General features: G+C 40.2%; 2 pseudogenes; one reads left to right on the top strand and one right to left on the bottom strand.

Moving 5' to 3' along the window:
* Positions 1–2,161: 2,161 nt before the first annotated feature.
* Positions 2,162–3,095, top strand: LOC116089460 (annotated as a pseudogene).
* Positions 3,096–6,163: 3,068 nt separating this feature from the next.
* LOC116089459 overlaps positions 6,164–13,232 on the bottom strand; it is a 12,635-nt pseudogene continuing 5,566 nt past the window's right edge.

The following is a 13,232-nucleotide window of genomic DNA, read 5'->3' as shown; positions in this document are numbered from 1 at the left end:
ATTCTCACTTATATCTCATGAGAAAATCCTTTTCTTTGAGGTGACAATTGCCTTCATCTACAACATCATCAATGTAATATAAAACTGCATATTTTTAAAATTTTTATTGGTTATTTTATTTACATTTCAAATGTTACCCCAGTTTCCCATCCACAACCTCCCTATCCCATCTCCCCTCTCTCTTCTTCTATGAGGGTGCTCCCCCACCCACCCACACACACCCTCCTCACCATTCTAGCATTTCTCTATGCTGAGGCATCAAGCCTTCATAGGAAAAAGGGCCTCTCCTCGCATTGATGCCAGATAAGGCCATCCTCCGTTACATATACAGCTGGAGCCATGAGTCCCTCCATGTATATTCTTCAGTGGGTGGCTTAGTCCCTGGGAGCTCTGGTGGGTCTGGTTGGTTGATATTGTTGTTTTTTTCCTATGGAGTTGCAAACCTCTTCAGCTCCTTCAGTCCATCCCCTAACTCCTCCATTGGGGACCCCATGTTCATTCCAATGGTTGTCTGCAAGCATCCACCTCTTTATTTGTCAGGCTCTGGCAGAGCCTCTCAGGAGACAGCTATATCAGGCTCCTGTCAGCAAGCACGTCTTGCTATCAGCAATAGTGACTTGGTTTGGTGGCTGCATATGGGATGGATCTCCAGGTGGGGCGGTCTCTGGATGGCCTTTCCTTCAGTCTCTGTAACACTCTTTGTCTCTGTATTTCCTTTAGACAGGAGCGATTCTGGGTTAAAATTTTTGAAAAAGGTGGTGGCCCCCTCCCTCAACCAGGGTGCTATGTTTATCCTCTGGATATGGCATTTACAGGTTCTCTCTCCCCTTTGTTGGGCATTTCAGCTAATATCATCCCTGTTGGGTCTCGGGAGGCTCTTCCTTTCCTGGCATCTGGGACTTTCTATTGGCTACCCCCACTTCCCCATCCCACATTGCTGCACATCTCTGATCAATTTCCTGACCCTCTGTACATCTCCTCCATCTCCTCCTACACTGGATCCTGTCCACCTTTTCCTTCTTGCCCTCATTTCTTCCTCCCAAGTCCCTCCTACCCTCTACCTTTCTTGATTATTTTTTCCCACTTCTAAGTTGAAGACTACATATTTTATTACTTAACTACCCCTGTTGCTACAGTGAACTTGAGTATGTCCATGTTTGTTAGCTCTTATGGCGTAAATGATATGTCCCCATAGGCCCACAGGTTGCATGATCTCCAATTGAGGATACTGTTTTGCAGAGAGATAGAAATGTTAGAAGGAATAGAAACCAAACATAAACTACTATTACCTTTCTTTGCCCTATTATACAATATCAATATTTAAGAAATAGATGGTATCAAAGAACACCTGTTATTTCAAAGATGAGTTCTAACATGAATTTTTACTTTACTTTGTCTTTTTTTTTCTTTTCTTTTGATATTACTTTTTAACGAAGCAAACACAGCAGGGATAATGAAAACAAAAATGAATCCCATCAAGTAGGTAGAAAACCTTAGTCAATACCTTTTTATACAATATAAAGGGATAGCAGGGCCCTGGACAAAGGGAAATGAGCTGTGGGTTCCTGCCTTGAAAAGAAACTGCAGTTCACAGAACTGGAGCACATACCTGCCACGAGAGACAATGCTTTGATTGCAGAACCAGGAACTGAGTGTTTGGAGCTGGCTTTATTTAGATTGGCTCTGGAAAATGGGAGAGCTAAGGAGAATACAGAATTAAACACACACACACACACACACAAACACACAAACACACACATTCACACTCACACATACACTCACGAACACATACCGTCACACACATACACTCACACACACTCTCTCATAAACACACATACACAAACAAGCAGGTGAAATCTTTAGATGGTTACTGTGCCTATGTTTGAGGTTAGGGAAGGAGAGCCAATATTTTTGGGTTAACAGTTTTTTATGTCAAGATGAAACCAATATATTAAGAAAGGAATGGTGGCACATGCCTTTAATCCCAGCACTTGGGAGGCAGAGGCAGGCAGATTTCTGAGTTCTAGGCCAGCTTGGTCTACAGAGTGAGTTCCAGGACAGGACAGCCAGGGCTACACAGAGAAATCCAATCTCAAAAACCAAAAAAAAAAAAAAAACACACATGAAAATTATAAAACTGGATAAAGCCTCCATCCGCCTCTTTAACCAGGACACAGACATCTGCTCTCAGAAAGATTTCGGCAGCAACCATGGCCACCTTCGTGCAGCTCAGTACCAAAGCCAAAATGACCACTGTGGGTCTGGGCACCTGGAAGTCTTCCCCAAACCAAGTCAAAGAAGCTGTGAAGGCGGCCATTGATGCTGGGTACCGCCATATCGACTGTGCATATGCATATTGCAATGAGAATGAGGTGGGAGAAGCCATCCAAGAAAAAAATCAAAGAGAAGGCTGTGAAGCGGGAGGACCTCTTCATCGTCAGCAAGTTGTGGCCCACCTGCTTTGAGAAAAAAACTGCTAAAGGAAGCCTTCCAGAAAACCCTCTCGGATCTGAAGCTGGTCTATCTGGACCTCTATCTTATTCATTGGCCACAGGGACTTAAGCCAGGAAAGGAGTTCCCCAAAGACGATAAAGGCAATAAATATCCTCACCAGTAAAACAACGTTCTTGGAAGCCTGGGAGGGCATGGAGGAGCTGGTGAACCAGGGCCTGGTGAAAGCTCTGGGCGTCTCTAACTTCCACCACTTCCAGATTGAAAGGCTCCTGAACAAGCCTGGACTGATACATAAGCCACTGACCAACCAGATCAAGTGCCACCCTTACCTCACCCAGGAAAAACTGATCCAGTACTGTCACTCCAAGGGCATTGCTGTCACAGCCTACAGTCCCCTGGGCTCCCCAGACAGGCCTAGTGCCAAGCCAGAGGACCCTTCACTATTAGAAGACCCCAAAATTAAAGAGATTGCCGACAAGCACAAGAAAACCTCAGAAACATGGAAGAATATCCCTATGATGCAGAATACTGAAGCTGAGTCAGCTCATGAGGGTTCCTCTTTGCTGGTGCACACCTCACTCCCGGAGTCCTGTTTGACCCCAGCCTGCCTAACATCATGCTTTAGACAAAGCTGTGTTTAAATTCCCAAGCGGAACCAGGGACAGACTGTTGCAAGCAAAGGGGCTTCGGAGAAGCAAATGAACATCTCTTTCATTAATTTAATCTGACCAAATATTTGTCAAAATCCAGGAACTCTGGTAACATTTGAGGTTATACAGATAAAATAATAAAGGATCACAACATTAACAAACAAACAAACAAACAAAAAAGAAAATTATAAAACTGAGTGGGCAACAAATGTCAGCTGAAGAACTGGCAATAGAAAAGTGTTGCTATAAGTTAGAAAAATCAGATGAAAAGTTATAGTCTCAAGTGAATTGAAAGCATATACAGTCATGCTTATAAAACAAGATCATGAGACAAAATAGATGGGAAAAGGCAACAGAATTAAAGATACTGAAGTTTGGTCCGTGCCAACTCAGAATCAAGCATATTTAGAGTGGAATAACACGTCAGTGGTATTTACAGACGGCCACATTTTTTTCAAAGGCTAACATGTCTGATAGTTTTCCTGGAAAGACAATATCGAGGCACTCTCTTGCTTGTGGGTGATCATGCAAGTGGGTAGGTACAAATTATTGGGATGTTCAGCAAAGGTTACTGTTGCATCCTGTTTTATGGAACATCTGATCTTTCTTTATATATAAAGCTCTTCCATAAATATACTTCTTTATACAATATACACTAAGGACCACTAGGAGGCTGTGTATTTATGTATCATAGATAGCAGGAAAGTCCAGAAGAAGGCTGTAAGTCTAACAATAATTGAGTTCAAGTAATTTCAACCACTGGTTTGTTGTATAATGTTTTGTGAAAAATTCTAGAGTTCTGCTGGCTCCTTGCCTGCAGGTCCAGATGAGAGGAGAGAGATCCTGTTCCCACCGGGGTCTCTCTGGGGCTTTGCTGGATGGTGAGTGTTAATGACCTAAAAGAAACACACCCTGACAGGGAGTCTGTCAAAGCAGGAACACAACTATGGCATCAGCCTCTTGCTTATATATAAGTTCGGAACATAGGGAGGGGGATTTTTGGTGGGATAAGATGACATAGGAGGCGGGGAAGGGTGATGGAGGGTATGGAGTGACTGACAGGGTGAATGGCAAAGCTCTACCTCAGCAATGGCAGGGTCAAACAGGTCTTGCTTAGTCACCATGATAGGGAAGTGACTGAGACCAGTCTCAAAACTCAAGTCAAGCCTTGGTTCTCAAGGCCCAAACCAGGGCCAAAATGAGGTCCAACAGAGTTCTTGTGTTTATCCATTGATAAAGGGAAATACTATACAGCCAAATATATGAATGAGGAAACAGCTAACTATTATTCCATTGTGTAAAGTCTATCACATTTTCTGTATCCCTTCTTCTATTGAGGAGCACCTTGGTTGTTTATAGTTCCTGGCTATGATCAATAGAGCAGCAATAAACATGGTTCAGCAAAGGTCTCTGTGGTAGAACAAAAAGTCCTTTGTGTATATGGTTAAGAGTGATATAGCTGGATCTTGAGGTGGGTCGATTGATTCTCCTCTTCCTGAGGCACTACTACACTGGTTTCCATAGAAGAAAATGCATTCCCACCTGCAATGTTAGTGGTCTCTGACTCCACATCTCACTAGATGAGCTATCATTTGTTTTACTGATCTTAACCATTCTGATAGGTATAAGATGAATAAGGATGTTGGACATTTCTTTAAATGTTTCTCAGCCATTTGAGATTCCTTCTTTGAGAATTTTCTGTTTAGATCTATACTCCATTTTTAAATTGGGTTGTTTGTTTTCTTGATTTCTATTTCCTTGAGTTCTTTATATGCTTTGGCTATTAGCTCTCTATAGGATTTGTGGTAGTTAAAAATCTTTTTCAATTCTGTAGGGTGCCAAATAGTCAAAATGATGGTGTCCTTTGTGAGACAGAAGCATTTCAGTTTCATGAGGTTCCATTTATTGTTGATCTTAGCACTTGTGCTAATGGTCTTTTGTTCAGAAAGCCTTTTCTTGTGTCAATGAGTTCAAGACTATTTCCCATTTTCTTCTCTGTTGGGTTTAGTATATCTTGTTTTATGTTGAGGTCTTTAATCCAATTGTAGTTGAGTTTTGTGCAAGGTAGGAAGTATGGATCTATTTTCATTCTTCTACATTCAGACATCCAGTTTGACCAGCACCTTTTGAAAAAGATGCTGTCTTTTTCCAGTGTAAATTTCTGACCTTCTTTATTAAAAAAAAAAGTCTCCACAGATGTTGGATTTATGGTCTTCAATTCCACTCAATTAATCAATATTTCTGTTTTTGTGCCAATACCATGCTGTTTTTATTACTGTACCTCTCGAGTACAAATGAAATCAGGGGAAGTGATTTCTCTCCCATATTTCTTTTATTATTTAAGATAGTTTTTAGCTATCCTTGCTTTTTGTGTTTCTATATAAAACTGAAAATGGTTCTTTCAAGATCTGTGGAAAATTGTATTGGAATTTTAATAGGTAGATTGATTTTGTTAGCAGGCCATTTTTACTATATTAACCCCACTGATCCAATAAATGGGATATTTTCCATCTCCTAATATCTCCTTCAATTTCCTTCTTCAGTGTCTTAAAGTTTTTATCACACAAGTCTTTCACTTGCTTGTTTAGAGTTAAATCAAGATATTTTATATTTATATTTGAGGATACTGTGAGAGGCATTCTTTCCCTGATTTCGTTCTCAGTCCGTATTTCATTTGTATATAAAAAGAGTACTGATATTTGTATGTTAATTTTTCTCCTACTACTTGCTGAATATCATCATCGGCAGTAGGAATTTTCTAGTGGAATTTTTAGGATCACTTATGTATATTATTGTATCATCTACAAATAAAGACACTTTGCCGTCTTTTCTTTCAATTTGTACCCCCTTCATCTCCTTCACTTGTCTTAGAGCTAAGACTTGAAGTACTCCATTAAATAAGTATGGAGAGAGTGAACAACCTTACTTTGTTTCATATTTTAGTGAAATTTCTTCGAGTTTCTCTCCATTTAAATTGATGTTAGTTATGGTCTTGCTGTAAATTGCCTTTATTATGTTTCAGTAAATCCCTTCTATCTCTATCTCTCAAGGACTTTTTCTCATGAAGGGTTTTGAATTTTGTCAAAGGCCTTTTCTGAATCTAATGAGATGAATATAGGGTTTTGCCTTTTAGTTTGTTCATATGGTGGGTTACATTTATCGATACAGATAAGTTGAACCGTCCCTGAATCTTTGGAATGAAACCTAATTGATAAAGATGGACAATCTTTCAGACGTATTCTTGGATTTGGTTTGCAATCTTTGTAACTATGTTTGCAAGGAAAATTGGCCTGTAATTATCCTTCTTTGTTGGGTCATTATGCGGTTAGAGTATCAGGATAACTGTGGCTTCTTAAAATGAATTGAGCAATGTTCTGTCAGTGGTATTTATTGAATAATTTGAGGATTATTGACATTAACCTTTCTTTGAAAATCTTGTAGAATTCTTCAACATAACCATCTTTTTGTTTGTTATTTTGTTCATTTGGAGATTTTAAATTAGTGGCTCTATTACACTAAGGGTTATATGCAGCGCTGTGTCCTGCTTCACCACTGGGGCACCTGAAGCTCTACCAAAATGATGCTCAGGGGAGACAAAACACCATTCGCAATGGTGGTTCTCAGTCCATGTTTGCCTGGAGTGGGAAGCAGCGGGGTCTGGGACAACTGTGGTTCCCAGTCTCCTGTGTACCCAGGCACCACTGGCATACCACTGGAAGTTGTGAGGGGGTAGAGGTGTTGGGGCTCATGCTTCCCCTCAGGGCATCCACCTGCCAGGCATGAAGGGGAAGGCAGAGCCCAGCTAGGATGGGGACTCAGCGTTGGTTTCCTTTATTGATTCTATTGCCACTTTCATATCTTGAACAGTTTGACTCATTTCCTACAACTGTTTGCGTTTTCATGGAGTTCTTTAAGGGATTTATTAATTTCCTCTTTAAGGACCTTGTTTGTTTGTTTGCTTTTTCAATTCTCACAGCCTACTTAGAAGAGTTTCTGAGCTCTAGTGGAGACACTGTGTTTTGGTTATTATTGATTGTGTTTTTATGCATGTGCCCAGGATTTTGGGTTTGGGAAGACTGTAATTCAAGGTGCTGATATCTGGGTGTCATTGGGTGGGTGTCTTCAGGAAGGAGAACCTGTCCCATCGGGATCTGCTTAGTCCCCTGAGAATAGGGCAGGGTGTGGGGAGAGGCTGCACCAGGTAGTCTGCTACAAAGTTGGGGATGAGACTGGAGGATTGGATTCGAAGGAGAGGCTGGAGAGTGGAAATGTGAAGCTAGCCTATCTGCTTCACTGGCCTACTTGCTTCTCTGGCAAGATGAGCTGGTGGGTTCCCATGAAATGCCTGGTGGAAGTGGGTGCTGGGATAACGGTGAGTTCCAGGGAGTTTGGAGAAGATATTCATGGCCTGCTGGATGGGGTACAGAGAGGAGGAGGAAACTACAGCAGGTGTTCTGCTACTGAGCTGGACATGAGTGGGAAATTAGATTTGGAGATAAGGAGGGAGAGGTGAAGATTGGCAGTGAGCATACTTGCTCCTGTGGGTTTTAAGCTCTTTTATGGACCCTCAATACAAACCTCAGCAAAGACAGACTAGAACAAGTATTGGAGAGGAATACTGAAAACAGAGTGTTGGAAGTAAGACTTTTAGAGACTGGAGAAGCCATTCATGTTTATGGCTGAGAACTTTTCTGGTATTACCTCAGGAATTTCCTTGAAATGCAGGATTTTAGGTTAACTGAGGTGGGTGTCTACATATTTCAGAACATGGAGTTTTCGTCCCAACTAAGTTGAAAGCTAAATACTTCTAGCCAAAGTTTTTAGTATTTCAGCTTTAGTTTATTTCCTATATATGTGTATTATTCATGTAAACACATCTTTGTAGGTACCATTGGAGGCCAGAAGAAAACACAGGAACCTAGGACTGGAGTTACATATGGTTGCGATCTGCTAGACATGGATGCTGGGAAATAAACTAATGTCCTCAGAACTGAGCAGCAGGCACTCCTACCTGCTGAGCCAGCCATCTCTCCAGCAGACTCAAATATTATAATACAATGATGAAGAGCACAGGCTTAAGGACTAAGTAGCCTGGAGTTCATATCTGAGAAGTTGAATTTACATAATCAGCTGCATATTTTTTTGTCAAATTGCTTAAGTTATTGCAAACACCATTTTATTGTCTATAAAATGTTAACAATGGCACTTATTGATGTTATTTCTTTGCCACTAGTGAAATAAGCCAATTCAAGCCAGATTATATTATAAATATTGGGAAACTGCTCTAGAGCTCCAAGGACTGAGGCCAGGGAAGTTGCTGTGGGATAAAGCATGGCGGTGAGGGTGGGGAGTGAGATGGGGGGCCAAGAAAGGGCATGCACACAAAGAAAGAAGAGGAGTGAAAGAGAGAGGGAGAGACCAAACTGTCTGTATTATATAGGGAAGAGTCTCTGGGGAAAGGGCAGCCCAGCCCCTGGGCTGGAAAGTTCAGGGTTGGGGAAGAGTATTCCAGGAAGGAACTGAGGGATGCTGGGAGAACCTGAAGGCCAGCTCTGCTTTATGTAAGATATGTACCTCAGTCCCTTGTCCCAGGTCTAAACTAAACACTGGCTTGTGGATTATAAAGATTAAGTTTGAAAATATTACAAGCAATGTTCAAACTAGTGCTCCAAAATGGATAATTGCTAATCTAATAAACCAGGTAACTTTATTTTGAATGAACTCTTTCATGCTGTAGATGATGTGTTCACATAGATTCTATTGCTCACTTAACCTTGAGACCATGTAGTTGGATGATCAACCATGTGCCAAATAATACCAAAAATGGTAAGTAGCTTTAAACTTTGTTTATTCCTATTAAGAATTTTATTCCAAGTCCACAGGGAAGTTTATGTTTTTCTGTTTGTGTTTTTTTCCAAAGATAGGAACCCAGTATTGACGCCTTACCTTGATCTTCTCTGTTCTGACATGACAGTTGCCAAACGAACCTCAGAAGTGCTCCTGGAGTAGAGGGAACAGAACGTCAGAATGCTTGAGATGCCCCACAAGGCAGTTATTCTAATTACTTAAGGTCTTAAATTGTGGCAAATAGCTGTCTGCATTGAGTCAGGTTTTCATAAGCACTTCTGATCTTATTTCCCTAAGGTGATGATCCAAAGAGGTAGGAGAACTTTCCAGAATATTAATATAAGCATGTTTAATTACTGCTTGACAGCCAACTAGAAGCAGTATGCAAGGAAAGATTCACGGGGGAAAATAACAAATAGGAGAAGTGAGGAGGATTAGGAATGTAGATGGATAAATCAGAGATGTTGCTGCCTTCCCCAATCCATTTCCCCAAGAAGCCACAAGTCTATATATGGTATTCAAAGGGGTTTTGTGTCATGAAGTAAGCTCCCACCAATTCTCGTATCAGAACTAGTCCATAACTACAGAGATTCAGAAGTGTTTATGAGTAACAGCCTGGTATGTCTCTTTCCCTTCCACTTAATTCTTTTAGACACAACTTTCAATGTGGCCTTTTATTTCCTCCCATGAAGAAGTAGCATTCATTTCCCTATTCTTGAACTTGCTAGCTTTCTCCATGGTGTGCTGGCTAGTTCTATGTCAACTTGATACATTCTAGAGTCATTTGAGAAGAGGGACTGTCTTAGTTAGGGTTTTACTCCTGTGAACAGACACCATGAAGAAGGGAACTCTTGTAAGAGTAACATTTAATTTGGGCTGGCTTACAGGTTCAGATAGTCTACTATCATCAAGATGGGAACATGGCAGCATCCAGGCAGGCATGGTGCAGCAGGAGCTGAGAGTTCTACATCTTCATCTGAAGGGTGCTAGCAGAATATGGACTACCAGGCAGCAAGGATGAATGTCTTAAAGCCCACACCCACAGTGATACACCTATTCCAACAAGGCCACACCTACTCCATCAGGCAACACCTTCTAAAAAAGCCATTCCCGGGGCCAAGCATATACAAACCATCACAGGAACCCTTAACTGAGAAATTGCCTCAATAAGAATGGGCTCTAAGCAATCCTATAGAGAATTTTCTTAACTAGTGACTGATGTGGGAGGGTCCAGTCCATTGTGGATGGTGAAGATTGGTGGTCCTGGGAGCTACAAGAAAGCAGGCTGAGTAAGCCATAAAGAACAACCCAGTAGGGAGCACTTGTCTATGTCTTCTACAAATCACTATGCTTGTGGACTGTATTATTTATAAAACAAAAGCATGAACAATCGAGAATCAGCTGCCTTTGGTGGCCCATATCTTAAATTCCTGCTCTTGGGAGATAAAGAGATCTCTGTGAATTTGAGACCACCCTGAGTTATGTAGCAGGTTCCAGGCAAGCCAGGCACCTTATCTCAAATATTTGAGAGAGAGAGGGGAGGGTGAGGGGGAGACAATGGGGGAAATCAAGAGGGAGTGGGAGAGGGAGAGGGAGATGGAAAGATAGGGAGTGGGAGAGGGAAAGGGAGTTGGAGATGGAGAGGAAGAGGGAGTGGGAGAGGGAGAGGAAGAGGGAGAGTTATTTCTAAATGAAATCTTTCAAATGAATCAAAGAGGAAGTATATGGCTTTGGGCAAATAATACCAAGTTAACAGATAATGGAGAGACTATGCAAACGCTGAGCATATATCCTCCAGAGGGACTTAATTGTGTTCTATACAACCCATTCTTTAAGAGACAAATAGCACCTGAAACAAATGGAAACAGAAACAAAGCAGAACAAAGCCAGCAAAAACACTGTTCAGCCCTTTTAAAGGCCAGTAAACCTATTTGAAGGAAACAGAAGAAAAAAAATAGTTCTAATAGAAAAAATGCCGGCAAAAAAGTAAATGACCTCAATTTTAAATATGCAAAATGTACATGGGGGTTTTAATAGTTTTTTTTTCAAATGATTGTTGTGCCTTCATAAGGCAGCAGATTTTAACAATGTGTATGATTAAAATGATAGGATTCTTTTACTGATTTTACATGCTCTGCATCTGCTGACAAATTAGACCCAGGGAATGGGGCAAAGGGACCATATCTGTTGTTCGATCATTCACTAGGGTTAACTGGATCAAAAGGCAAAAAGCAAAGGATAATAACTCATAACCTTACAAACCGTAAGGGCCTGTATAATGTTACAGACAGTCAGGAAGCATCAATAATTTGATCTCTTGTTGTCTATTCAAATCAATTGTTGCTCGATGCTTCCCTCTGCTCTTGACTGAGCAACATGATGGAACACTCAGCTTTTCACGTTGTATTTATGTCAGAAGACTTCAAAGCATACAGCCAATGAGCAAACATGATTTCAAACTCAAAATGTAATCAAAGTTATAACTTCCATTTTACTTTAAAGTTTAGCTTTCTCTCCCTTGTCCAACTTTGCCCTGTGTAGCATAAAATCCTATTTCTCTACCTTGATTATTTGCCTTAAAGATTCTCAAATCTCTATCTACACTATTGACCATTGTATATGTATAGTATATTTCCTAGGCATTAGTTGGGATATGTTAACTAATTAAACTATGAGGGCTGGTGAGATGCCTGAGCAGTGAAGGAATTTCCTGCCATGCTTGACAACCTGGGTCTAATCCCTTGGAATCCACATGGTGGAAGAACAGAACAGACCCTGAAAAGTTGTCCTCTTACCTATGTACACACACACACACACACACACACACACACACACACACAAATAAATGAAGCAATTTTAAACAATCGAAAGATAATATTTTATCATAACCAACAAGCTAAAGGGGTTCTATATGTAAAAGAAGCCCCCATTCAATCAATGTCATTCAGTTATAGTCTGGAAAATGTCAACTATATATCAACACCATTGTGTGTGTGGATTCCCTATTGAAAAGTGTGGCTTTTGAGAGATGATTTCAAAGAAAGACTCTGTGTAGCAGAAAAGCACACTCATTTGGTCCAGCAAAGAAAGCAGTCTATTAACTGGGTTTCTTTTTTTAAATAATAAAAAACATTTCAAAGAATTTTCACACTTGGCTCATTCTTAGTCATACTTGGATTCATTTCCTTGGACAGAGGAGGGCCCAGTAACATTTGCACCCCACCTTTCTTCTTAGTGGGATGTTCTGTCTGGGAGTTTTGTAAGTCTTTGAGTAATTTTAATCAGTTTTTGTGAGGAGAATAATTTTCACTAGAAGAAAAACCCCAAGTTGTGTTGGTAAGTTAGTTTGCTTTTCTAGAAAGCAGTCAGATTCTGTGAAAAGCTGGAAGGAATTAGTACATCTCCACTAATAATCAAAGTCCCAGGCCTGAACACAATAAACCCATTGCCCTCCTTGGAATTACCTTCTTTCAGTCCCAACCAATATTATAAAACTTACAGAACTGTGATTTAGATGCTTACAGAACTTTTGAAATGACAATACATTATATTTCTTTTCTTGCCTAGAAATTTCCACTCAATCTCAGGAGCCATTCTTCAGCACAGAAACAGTCTATTCTCTATATAATTCAGAGTCTCATGGGTAGAGATTAGATACTTCTCAGATAGAGGAGATCTCAGCCACACAAGTTGGAAAACTAGCACCAAGCCTTTCACTCCTTGATAAGTGAGACCAATATACACACCCATTGTATGTTTAAAATATCCTAATGGCCAAGAAGAAATCTAGTTGTTATATCTTTCCAGGAAAACTGCACGAATGATTTCCAAAAATTTACTGGTACCATCTATAGTGTTCTTGCTGCATCTGAATAAAAGAGGCATTTGCTTTGCAAGTCTAACAATAGTTCTTTTAAGGATTCTTTTGTAACTCACATAAGTAGATATGACAACATAGATTTAAACATAGACATTTTTATATGAATCAAATAAAAATAAACAGGAAATTAATTACTCTCGCATTCAGATATCCAGAATTCCACCAGGCAGACTTCATTATAGAATTGTTAATTGCTACTTAAAGAGAAGATTTTCAAATTCTCTGAGATGCTCATTTTCCCCCAAATAATTCAAAAGTATCTAGGTTTAATATTTAACAATTACAAGTTGTATAAGATTTGTGTCATACTTTATCATTATGATTAGTGCTGTAACACGTCAAAAACCATTCTTGATTTGACTCTCTCTTTCTCTCTCTCTCTCTCTCACTCTCTCTCTCTC

The sequence above is a fragment of the Mastomys coucha genome, unplaced genomic scaffold, assembly GCF_008632895.1.
Source record: "Mastomys coucha isolate ucsf_1 unplaced genomic scaffold, UCSF_Mcou_1 pScaffold14, whole genome shotgun sequence".
NCBI classification, from domain to species: domain Eukaryota; kingdom Metazoa; phylum Chordata; class Mammalia; order Rodentia; family Muridae; genus Mastomys; species Mastomys coucha.
Note: the sequence above shows the minus strand (reverse complement) of the source record. Positions and strands in the feature narration are given on the sequence as shown.